The 12,930-nt window shown below is 45.4% G+C and overlaps 1 protein-coding gene across 1 annotated transcript in view; it reads left to right on the top strand.

Annotated features, from left to right (window-relative positions):
* The window catches only part of LOC142312062 (uncharacterized), a 275,265-nt gene that overhangs the window by 63,144 nt on the left and 199,191 nt on the right, over positions 1-12,930 (top strand). The window lies entirely within an intron of this gene.

Here is a 12,930-nt window from a genome sequence, read left to right as displayed (position 1 = left end):
CAGAGCCTCTGCTAGGGGGGCCAAGGGGGAGCCACCTGCTAACACTGTTCAGGTGACAGGGACGGAGTTTGCAAAACTCTCTGAGACTATGGCTAAGATACTAGAAGCCTTGCAGTCCAGGCCGGTATCTCAGCACAGGGACTCTGTTGATTCTTTGTTCCCGGGCCCACCTCAGCTGGACCAACAATGTCCTCCCGGGGTATCTCATGGATCCCAAGCTGAGGGTTCTGACACAGACCCCAGCCCCAGACCGACTAAGCGAGCTCGCTTAGATTTTCCCTCGACATCATCATATTGTTCAGGGTCTCAGCGAGGGGAATCGCTGGTCGATGACGCGGAAGTAGCTGATCAGGATTCTGATCCTGAGGCCGCTCTCAATCTTGATACTCCGGACGGGGACGCCATAGTGAACGACCTTATTGCGTCCATCAATCGTATGTTGGATATTTCTCCCTCAGCTCCTCCGGCGGAGGAGTCGGCTTCCCTGCAGGAGAAATTCCGTTTCAGGTTTCCCAAGCGTACACCGAGTATGTTTCTGGACCACTCTGATTTCAGAGAGGCAGTCCAGAATCACCATGCTTGTCCAGATAAGCGTTTTTCTAAGCGCCTTAAGGATACACGTTACCCTTTCCCCCCTGACGTGTCAAGGGCTGGACTCAGTGTCCCAAGGTGGATCCTCCAATCTCCAGACTGGCGGCTAGATCCATACTTGCAGTGGAAGATGGGGCTTCACTCAAAGATGCCACTGACAGGCAGATGGAGCTCTGGTTGAAATCCATCTATGAAGCTATCAGCGCTTCTTTTGCCCCAGCATTCGCAGCCGTATGGGCGCTACAAGCTATCTCAGCAGGTCAAGCGCAAATTGACGCAGCCACACGCACGTCCGCGCCACAGGTGGCGTCCATAACCACTCAGACGTCGGCATTTGCGTCTTACGCTATTAATGCTATCCTGGACTCTGCGAGCCGTACGGCGGTTGCAGCCGCCAATTCGGTGGTACTCCGCAGGGCCTTGTGGCTACGGGAATGGAAGGCAGATTCTGTTTCCAAAAAGCGCTTAACCAGTTTGCCAATTTCGGGCGAACGATTGTTTGGCGAGCGTTTAGATGAAATCATCAAACAATCCAAGGGAAAGGATACATCCTTACCCCAGCCCAAACCGAACATACCCCAACAGAGGAAGGGGCAGTCGAGGTTTCGGTCCTTTCGGGGCGCGGGCAGGTCCCAATTCTCCTCGTCCAAAAGGCCTCAGAAAGATCAAAGGAACTCTGATGCATGGCGGTCTAAGTCACGTCCTAAACAGACCACCGGAGGTGCCGCTACCAAAGCGGCTTCCTCATGACTTTCGGCATCCTCACTCCGCATCCTCGGTCGGTGGCAGGCTCTCCCGCTTTTGCGACACCTGGCTGCCACGGGTAAAAGACCGTTGGGTGAGAGACATTCTGTCTCACGGTTACAAGATAGAGTTCACCTCTCGTCCCCCGACTCGATTCTACAGGGCATCCCCGCCTCCCGAGCGAGCCGAGGCTCTTCTGCAGGCGCTGGGCATTCTGAAGGCAGAAGGAGTGGTGGTCCCTGTTCCTCTTCAGCAACAGGGCCACGGTTTTTACTCCAACTTGTTTGTGGTCCCAAAGAAGGACGGGTCTTTTCGACCTGTCCTGGACCTGAAACTTCTCAACAAACACGTAAAGACCAGGCGGTTCCGGATGGAATCCCTCCGCTCCGTCATCGCCTCAATGTCCCAGGGAGATTTCCTTGCATCGATCGATATCAAGGATGCTTATCTCCACGTACCGATTGCTCCAGAGCACCAGCGCTTCTTGCGCTTCGCCATAGGGAACGAACACCTGCAGTTCGTGGCACTGCCGTTCGGCCTGGCAACAGCCCCACGGGTTTTCACCAAGGTTATGGCTACTGTAGTAGCGGTCCTCCACTCTCAGGGTCACTCGGTGATCCCGTACTTGGACGATCTGTTGATCAAGGCACCCTCTCTAGAGGCATGCCAACACAGCCTCGACGCTACCCTGGAGACTCTCCAGAGTTTCGGGTGGATCATCAATTTTCCAAAGTCAAATCTGACACCGGCCCAATCGCTGACATACCTTGGCATGGAGTTTCATACCCTCTCAGCGATAGTGAAGCTTCTGCTGATCAAGCAGCGGTCACTACAGACAGGGGTACAATCTCTCCTTCAAGGTCGGTCACACCCCTTGAGGCGCCTCATGCACTTCCTGGGGAAGATGGTGGCAGCAATGGAGGCAGTTCCTTTCGCGCAGTTTCACCTGCGTCCTCTTCAATGGGACATCCTTCGCAAATGGGACAGGAAGCCGACGTCCCTCGACAGGAACGTCTCCCTCTCGCAGGCGACCAAAGCTTCCCTTCGGTGGTGGCTTCTTCCCACTTCATTATCGAAAGGGAAATCCTTCCTACCCCCATCCTGGGAGGTGGTCACGACGGACGCGAGTCTGTCAGGGTGGGGAGCGGTTTTTCTCCACCACAGGGCTCAGGGTACGTGGACCCAGCAAGAGTCCTCGCTTCAGATCAATGTTCTGGAAATACGGGCAGTGTATCTTGCCCTGAAAGCGTTCCAGCAGTGGCTGGAAGGCAAGCAGATCAGAATTCAGTCAGACAATTCCACAGCGGTGGCATACATCAACCACCAAGGCGGCACACGCAGTCGGCAAGCCTTCCAGGAAGTCCGGCGGATTCTACTGTGGGTGGAAGCCACGGCCTCCACCATCTCCGCAGTTCACATTCCAGGCGTGGAAAACTGGGAAGCAGATTATCTCAGTCGCCAGGGCATGGACGCAGGGGAATGGTCCCTTCACCCGGACGTGTTTCAGGAGATCTGTTGCCGCTGGGGGGTGCCGGACGTCGATCTCATGGCGTCCCGGCACAACAACAAGGTACCAGCGTTCATGGCACGGTCTCAAGATCCCAGAGCTCTGGCGGCAGACGCCTTAGTTCAGGATTGGTCGCAGTTTCAGCTCCCTTATGTGTTTCCTCCGCTGGCACTGTTGCCCAGAGTGTTACGCAAGATCAGGGCCGACTGCCGTCGCGTCATCCTCGTCGCTCCAGACTGGCCGAGGCGGTCGTGGTACCCGGATCTGTGGCATCTCACGGTCGGCCAACCGTGGGCACTACCAGACCGACCAGACTTGCTATCTCAAGGGCCGTTTTTCCATCTGAATTCTGCGGCCCTCAACCTGACTGTGTGGCCATTGAGTCCTGGATCCTAGCGTCTTCAGGGTTATCTCAAGACGTCATTGCCACTATGAGACAAGCTAGGAAACCAACGTCCGCCAAGATCTACCACACGACGTGGAAAATTTTCCTGTCGTGGTGCTCTGCTCAGGGTATTTCTCCCTGGCCTTTTGCTTTGCCCACTTTTCTGTCCTTCCTTCAATCTGGACTGGAAAAGGGTTTGTCGCTCAGCTCCCTTAAGGGACAAGTCTCGGCGCTCTCTGTGTTTTTCCAGAAGCGCCTAGCCAGACTTCCACAGGTACGCACGTTCCTGCAGGGGGTTTGTCACATCGTCCCTCCTTACAAGCGGCCGTTAGAACCCTGGGATCTGAACAGGGTGCTGACGGTTCTTCAGAAACCACCATTCGAGCCAATGAGGGATATTTCTCTCTCACGCCTTTCGCAGAAAGTGGTTTTTCTAGTAGCAGTCACTTCACTTCGGAGAGTGTCTGAGCTAGCAGCGCTGTCATGCAAAGCCCCTTTCCTGGTGTTTCACCAGGACAAGGTGGTTCTGCGTCCGGTTCCGGAATTTCTCCCTAAGGTGGTATCCCCCTTTCATCTCAATCAGGATATCTCCTTACCTTCTTTTTGTCCTCATCCAGTTCACCAATGTGAAAAGGATTTGCACTTGTTAGATCTGGTGAGAGCACTCAGACTCTACATTTCTCGTACGGCGCCCCTGCGCCGCTCGGATGCACTCTTTGTCCTTGTCGCTGGCCAGCGTAAAGGGTCACAGGCTTCCAAATCAACCCTGGCTCGGTGGATCAAGGAGCCAATTATCGAAGCTTACCGTTCGGCTGGGCTTCCGGTTCCCTCAGGGCTGAAGGCCCATTCTACCAGAGCCGTGGGCGCGTCCTGGGCTTTGAGGCACCAGGCTACGGCTCAGCAGGTGTGTCAGGCGGCTACCTGGTCGAGCCTGCACACTTTCACGAAGCACTATCAGGTGCATACCTATGCTTCCGCGGATGCCAGCCTAGGTAGAAGAGTCCTTCAGGCGGCGGTTGCCCACCTGTAGGAAGAGGCCGTTTTACGGCTCTTTTACGAGGTATTATTTTACCCACCCAGGGACTGCTTTTGGACGTCCCAATTGTCTGGGTCTCCCAATAGAGCGACAAAGAAGAAGGGAATTTTGTTTACTTACCGTAAATTCCTTTTCTTCTAGCTCTAATTGGGAGACCCAGCACCCGCCCCTGTTTTTTTGTGTACACATGTTGTTCATGTTGAATGGTTTCAGTTCTCCGATATTCCTTCGGATTGAAGTTACTTTAAACCAGTTTATAATTCTTTTTCCTCCTTCTTGCTTTTGCACCAAAACTGAGGAGCCCGTGGGAGCACGGGGGTGTATAGGCAGAAGGGGAGGGGCTTAACACTTTTGAGTGTAATACTTTGTGCGGCCTCCGGAGGCATAGCCTATACACCCAATTGTCTGGGTCTCCCAATTAGAGCTAGAAGAAAAGGAATTTACGGTAAGTAAACAAAATTCCCTTCTTTTGTATTCTGTGAATGCATTAAACTATATATTCTGCATAAATGTGGTATATTATATTTTTAGTATTTTTCAGAAAACAATATTCATATTAATTATATTATTATTGTTCATATAGATATATATTATGCCGACTATAGTAAATACATCCAATATTCTGATCCATATTCATCTTAGTTGTATACATATAGTTGTTTGTAATGGAGGATTACACATAATCATGTATATTGTTTATAATATTAGTTATACACATGATACCAAGGAAGAATGTATATATCAAAATAAATGGCTCTTCAATTTTTCAATGGTGTACACCTTCATTTTGATCAATCATTATTATAGTATTATTTATATTTTAGCTAGAGGAAAAAAAAATTATATATATTTTTATAAGGTTAATTTATAGTCAATCCCCTAAACTACACTATGGCATACATTATGAACCATTACAAATCTATTTTCCTTCCCTAATTCATCACTATCCTATTTTCATCAATCACAGATAAAACAATAAGTTGAATGAATTCTCAGGAAGATAATAAGAAAATTTCATAGATGGAATTATCAAACTAGTTCCAAATCTTATTCCAATATTGATTGGAGTCTAATTTATTTCTAATGATGATATTTTCTATCCAAGTAAGATTAAATAGATTCACATGAATCATAGATAAAGAATGTTATCAATACTATTTATTAAATATTTTTGGGATAGATAGATAACTAGATATACAATTTTGATCCATTTCAACAGAGTAGTTATATCGATATATGGATTAGAAACTGCATCACACTCAAAAGAGAGAGCGCACTAAGGGGATCTTCACAGCTTCATATATTAGTAGTGTAAAATGAGCTAGAAACATAACCCTGAAACGACACTTTTACCAGGATACGGAGAATTCCTTGCAGGAAATTACACCACCTGATACTGTCTGTATGGAGAGCGACTTTCCACTTTTTTCTGAACAAAAAGCTACTATGGACCTCCGCTTGTTGCGGTCTGAATGCAACCAGGACTAAGGGGATCTCCGCAGCTTCATATATTAGTAGTGTAAAATGAGGTCTTGGCGATTGTTCATACCATACGGTATCCTAGTCTCTAGGGTGAGGATCCAGTATATGTTTCCCTATTGAGGAAACTTTGTGAAATTTTCTTATTATCTTCCTGAGAATTCATTCAACTTATTGTTATATCTGTGATTGATGAAAATAGGATAGTGATGAATTAGGGAAGGAAAATAGATTTGTAATGGTTCATAATGTATGCCATAGTGTAGTTTAGGGGATAGACTATAAATTAACCTTATAAAAATATATATAAAAAAATGTTTCCTCTAGCTAAAATATAAATAATACTATAATAATGATTGATCAAAATGAAGGTGTACACCATTGAAAAATTGAAGAGCCATTTATTTAGATATATACATTCTTCCTTGGTATCATGTGTATAACTAATATTATAAACAATATACATGATTATGTGTAATCCTCCATTATAAACAACTATATGTATACAACTAAGATGAATATGGATCAGAATATTGGATGTATTTACTATAGTCTGCATAATATATATCTATATGAACAATAATAATATAATTAATATGAATATTGTTTTCTGAAAAATACTAAAAATATAATATACCACATTTATGCAGAATATGTAGTTTAATGCATTCACAGAATACAAAAATATACATGTTTGTAATCATGTGATTTTAACATTATTTGAATACACACACGTGTTTTTTCTTTTTTCTTCCTTTTCTCTTTTCTTCTTCTTTTCTTTCTTTCCTTACTTTTATTTTTCTGACATTTTTTCTCATCTCTCTTCTATACAAAACCGTATTGCAACCACTAAGGCTATGTGCGCACGTTGCGTACAAGCCCTGCAGAAATTTCTGCAGCGATCTGAAGAGCACATGTGCGCTTTAGATCGCTGCAGAAATGTCCGTAGTGAGCGCCGATTCCATGCGCTCTGCCTGCAGCTCCTGCCATAGACAGAGCAGGAGCTGCCGGTAAAGCGCAGGAAAGAAGTGACATGTCACTTCTTTTTGCGCAGCGCTTCGGCAGTAGCCGAAGCGCTGCGCTCTTAAACGCCACGTGCGCACGGCCCCTGCACAGTCTCCATAGACTGTGCAGGGGACGCAGGACGCATGCAGTTACGCTGCGCTACAAAGCGCAGCGTAACTGCATGTTTTTACGCGACGTGCGCACATAGCCTTACTATGTATTTTTGAATCCTTGTAAGTTACTCACATGTGTATGCAATTACGGTGGGTGTGTGTCACACCATTTAGGAAACCGACACTCTTTCCTCATTTGAACATGACTAAGACTATGTGTCGAAACGCGTAGTTCGATGGGGTCTCTATAACCTGCAATCTCCTATATCTTTTTACTGACCGCTTTATATACTATGTTTTATTGGATTTGAACGAATAAAACGTCGATGATTTTAAATCTATTCTCTGAGGACTGCGCTGGATTTCTTTTTTCTTATCGTACAGAGCCGCGGTATGACAATGAAGTCGGGTGAAGTTCACCCCAGTTCATTCTCTACGCGCGACTCTGTCTGCTGTCAGCGGGTATGTATCTACGACATTGTGCATCACAAACACTCATAAATTCACACGGACAACACATACACATGTCAGTTATTTCTCTCACGCATAAACGGACAACCAACACGCACACACGGCTAGCATACGGCATTCACACAGATGGCACACGGACACAAAAAAAGGACACAAAAACAGAAAACGGACCCGAAAAATGTACGTAACACACGTGCGTGTTTTTTCACGGACGTGTGAAGCGGGCCTAACATAGCGTTGTCCCTTAGTATATAGCATCCCCTCTTGTTATGTACAGTATATTGTTGTCCCTTATTGCATAGCATCCCCTCTTCTGTATAGCATTGTTCCTTATTACATATCATCCCATCTTATTCTGTAAAACGCTATCATTTATTTCATAGTGTCCCCTCTTATGTATAGCGCTGTCCTTTATTGCATAGTGTCTCTGCTTGATATCTGTAGCACTGTACTTTATTTAATAGCGTCCCCTCAAGTTATGTACACTGACAAGCAAAAAGGTAACAATGTTTAGAACTTTTGACTTTCAGGCTCCATATCTCACCATACACTACAGCTTTGAATGTGAGACTTTCATTTTATAGACAATCATCTTGGCTATCTTATACATAAGTTTTATTTTGCAACTATTTCCGATATTATTAGTTATGAAGAATCTTGTCATGTCACTGGATTGTTACTATTTTGCTGATGGTGGTGAAAAAAAATATTTCTGCATAGTACAAATTTCAACCTCCTATCACATTTCCTAGCTTATTGTGTTCTTAAGTTGATTCCAAAGTAAAAGGTTTGAAGGCATAGCCATGAAGATTTCTGAAGAAAAGAGAAACCGCATCATCCAGCTCATCGATAGCGTCCTGTTGGCCAAGAAAATTGCCACACTGCATCATGTAAGTGCCAGTTGGAGTAATACAAAACAAAATCTGTAAATCCATTAAAAAAACAAGAGGTAGACGTCCATTCGAAATATTGGAGTCAACAAGTCAGCTTATCACAAGATCTATCAGTTCTGGCGCGACAAACACAGTAGTGGAGGTGGCTCTTATGTTTTGTATTAATGTGATCACAGATATCCATACAAGCACTGTGCAACTCATGTTACACAAGCCTGGAATGGTGACCCGAAAAAAGGTGAAAAAGTCTCGACTTTAACAAGGGCAAAAGGGGCTAACTGATCAAGAAATTGAAGGAGCTGTTAAGTTTGGTGAAGGAAACCTGGGGGATGTTTTACAGCAAAAGGTGTTGTATACTTGACCAGATTTGATGGTGGTCTCAATGCTGAGCTACATGTGAGTATCCTACAAGATGAGCTACTTCGTACACTTGAGTACTATGGGTATGAAAAGGACAACAAAGTGCTCCAGCAGGACAACAACCTGAAGCATAAGTCGAGATTGGCAAAGAAATGGTTCAATGACAATGACGTAGAGGTGCTGGATTGGCCCCCATAGTCCCCAGACTTCAATCCAATTAAACACTTGTGGGTAGAGTTGAAGAAATAGCTATATACATACCCAAGTGAGTCGATTACTATGTACCAACATTGGGAACGTGAAGAAGAGACCTGGGATCAGATTTTGAAGGATTCAGGCAGTGTTGAAAGCCAAAGGAGATTTACAAAATATTAACAAAATAATAAAAATAAAAATTTAGATTTTTTAGGAGCAAAACAGAAAAAGCAGTGACATGACAACAATCTGCATAACTAATCATATGCTAAAATGTTGCAAGTCAAATTTTTGTATGAGATAGCTAAGATGATTGCCTATAAAATGAAGGTAGTCTCATGCTTGAAGCTGTAGTGGATGGTGAGATAAGGAACCTGATAGTCAAAAATGTAAGACTCCTAACAGAGGCTCCACAGACTTTTTTGATTTGCATATTTCTCAGGGTGCAATGCACCTAGGATTTCACTGTGTTGAGCGCCCTCGGCTGCCGGCAGTGTTTTCTCTGGCTGGTCTCCCCGAGATCAGTGATTGTTTTGTCTTGTTGGTCTACTAGGCATTGCTCCCACCTGGCCAGAATCCTACTCCACACTGATGAGGGGCAATACCCCGAAACAGCTGTCTGTGGATGGAGACCTGGCCTTGGAATCTCCCTTGTCATATCTTTAAACTTGTCAAAGAGTTGGATACTGACTGAAAGGGCTACTTAATATGGTGGTTATGGTGGTTTCCTAATTAATTAAGGACTGGTAATGAGGGTGCGCTGACACAATTATCGGATCGCATCACATGGCACAGCCGCACACTCTTCGGACAGGAGCGGGTCAGCTGCATAGAAATAAATGTAGCCGACCCGCTCCTGTCAGGAGAGTGTGCAGCGGCGCCAGGTGATGCGATCCAATAATTGTGCGAGTCACGCTTGTGTGAGCGCACCCTAATGCAGAATATTTCTCGGTTGATGCCTATGGTTGAAATGGTCACTGTGTTATTTCTGTTATGGTTTTCTTTTTGTGCTCTATGTTTTGTTAAGGTGTCTATTCACCCCAGCTACCTGGGCTATGTACTTAATTTATACTAAACTTCTTTACAGTCATGTATATTGTATTCAATAAACAAATTAAAAAAAAAAAAAAAGAAAACACGAGATAGGAAAGAAAAACAGGTTGGTAAAGACACAATGAAAAGCACTCCAAGGTTTCTTCAGTAGGAACCTGCGTAGCTGAAATAGAAACTACACCACAGCTATGCAGTTACTAGCTCCTTCCACATGGTCAGCTGACGTATGAGCTATAGCCGGCAGTGAGGAGGAGATATTTATAGCAGAAAGGAGTGGTTGTAGCTGAAGTTACAAATACCTGTTAGATCACTGCAGGATAGAAATTATCTTTACCCTCTTTAGTACCTGATGGAATTTAATACGCTCCAACTAAGGGTAAATGACGAGTGGACACTTAAGCGGGTCTGCCATACACAATACGCTGTGATCTTCTGTAGAGAATCAGCATTGCTCTGTACAGTATAAATGATGGCTTCCTATGAACGCTGTCTCGCAGCCAGTGTTCACAGAAATTTCATCATGATGAACACACAGGTCATCAGCTGACCCCCAGCTGTTATCACAACCCATCGACCTCCCGCAATCACATCACGGGATAGCCGGTGGAAGCGCGGAATGGCGCTTATTAAATGCCACTATCATGACAGTGGGATTTAACTGGTTATCAGCTGTGGGCAGATCTGAGATCCACTCGCGCATGTTATAGGCACTAACAGGAAGGTGAGAGTGTCGGCGTCCCCGCCAGGAGAGAGAAGCAGGATAATGCGGGGGCGCCAGTAAGGGCGTTATACTGGCTAGGCACCTATAAATTACTAAAGCTAATTAATTATAAGGGACATTGGCTATTAAAATGTACACATAAATATAATTTTTAATATCTTCTGTTCTACCATTCTGAGACCTTTTCTTAAAATTACGGTGTTAATTAACACATTATTTCATCGAAAATAAGCCCATTCACTTATTACAGTGTCTCCCTTTTGACACAACACTGTCTCTTATATTGCATCCCCCCTTGTTATGTATATTGTTGTCCCTTATTAAATAACATCCCCACTTTAGTATAGTGCTGTCCCATGTTACATAGAGTTCACTCATTCTGTAAAACGCTGTCCTTAATTACAGTGTGCCCACTTGTCATGTATAGCACTGTACTTTATTACTTAGCGTCCTCTCTTGTTTGATATAGTATAGTGCTTAGCCTTAAAGGATCCCCTCTTGTTTTGTACAGCACTATCATTTATTTCTTAGCGTCTCCTCTTGTTATGTATAGTGATGTCCCTTATTAAATAATAAGGCCTGAAGGAATTCTTTTCCAGCAACATATTCTCATTAGCAGAAGCAGTGGCCAATGGAAGGGGTAGTGCAGATGGCTGCTACTTGAGAAGTCTCTTTCCCAACCTTGAAAGGCTGATGGCACCCGCTTACAGGGTAGACATGACACATCTTGCGGCAATTCTGCCCCCAATAAAGCACCTCTCCGGTTTTCCGGTCCAGTGCAAGCTCGTGGACACGGAGCCATAGCAGACCCGGACAAGAGGACAGGATAAGTTCAGATTCACCACCGCCTGTTAAATAACGTTCCCAGCAGATCCAACATCCAGGTGGGCTATCTCTGAGAACCGAATACCCTTATGCAATATGGACACAGGCAGGGTCAACAAAGATTTGTTCTCGCCAAAGGTAACCCCTCCAACTGACCCTAGGCAGGAGGGTCCCGGCTTCATGGAACATGCATGGATAAATTGTTCCGCCCCTCCGCAGAAGAAACACAGACCCATGGTTCAACTGTGGATCTCACCATTGTTCACACATCTTAATATGGTTAACCTGCATGGGTTCAGGCGCAGGAGTGGTAACTGGAAACTGGGAGACCAGTGACCTTAGGGGACCTATACATCTGACTTCATCCCCCCCAATCACATTTCACCTCCATGGATCGCTCCTGAAACTTAAGATTGACCCAGATAGCCAAGGAAATCAGGTCATCCAAAATAGCAAGAATATCACGACCAGACAGTTCATCCTTTATCCTCCTGGAAAAAACCTTCCTAAAAGGCAGCCACCAATATCTGACTAATCTAGCCTAGTTCTGAAGAGAGGGTGCAGAACTAAACTGCATATTGGCTGACAGTCTGTACACCTTGACGTAACTGCAGGAGGGAGAATGCAGGAGAAGTGTCACGACCTGGTTCATTGAAAACTTTCCGGAAGACCTTCAGAAAATCTAGGACGTCAGAGATGACCGGATCTCTTCTCTCAACAGGGAATTGCCTTAAGCAAGAGCATCTACACCGAGGTGTGACATCAGGACCATAACAAACTATTGAGGCAAAGGTTTGAAATACAAGGAGCACTGAGTTATGAACCATGGAATTACTTGGGGTCACCATCAAAGCATGGAGGAGCAGACAGACAAGGCCAGGATTCTGGTGTTGGAGCTGCAGGCTGGATGTATGCTGATAAAACAGCAGGGACCCAGGTTGTTCAGATGGGTGTTAACAGTCTGCAGAAAGGACAGAATCTGATCTTGCTGTTCTCGCATATGTGACATCTCTTGGTTCAGCACTGGAAGCAAAAGGGTGTCGGAGTTAGCCAGGTCCATAGCCTGCTCAAACTGTAACGCTCGCAACTGGTGGTGATGAGGAGGCAAGTGGTAGTGGACCCTTTGGACCATAGGGAGGACCCAAGATTAACCTTTAGTGGGAGGGGCTTGAATAAGTGCCTGCCACTCCCAGGGCAGTAACCAGGACTGTAAGAGCTGACCCCCCAGGACAGACAGACTCAGGTACGGACACAGGTTCAGGCAGGTACAGGCGGGATAACTGATGCAGATAGAACAGCGGGTACAGACAGATATGGTGTGTATGGTAGTGACATAAGTATGGGAATACGAAAACAGATACAAGTGACGGTAATAGGACAGGAGCATGAGACCAGACAACTAGGTAGCAGATAGGAAGATTGACTTACTAAATTCGTTGCACATGCACCTCCCCTAAAAAAATCTTAGTGCCTCTCACCCTATGGCATTTAGTGAAATAGCGCATGCACCCTAAACGCATACCCGCGGGACCTGTACAGTGTGCACAGGTTC

Source organism: Anomaloglossus baeobatrachus, chromosome 5 (genome assembly GCF_048569485.1).
Source record: "Anomaloglossus baeobatrachus isolate aAnoBae1 chromosome 5, aAnoBae1.hap1, whole genome shotgun sequence".
Taxonomy (NCBI): Eukaryota; Metazoa; Chordata; class Amphibia; order Anura; family Aromobatidae; genus Anomaloglossus; species Anomaloglossus baeobatrachus.
The sequence above is the reverse complement of the archived record's forward strand: the minus strand, read 5'-3'. Positions and strand labels throughout refer to the sequence as shown.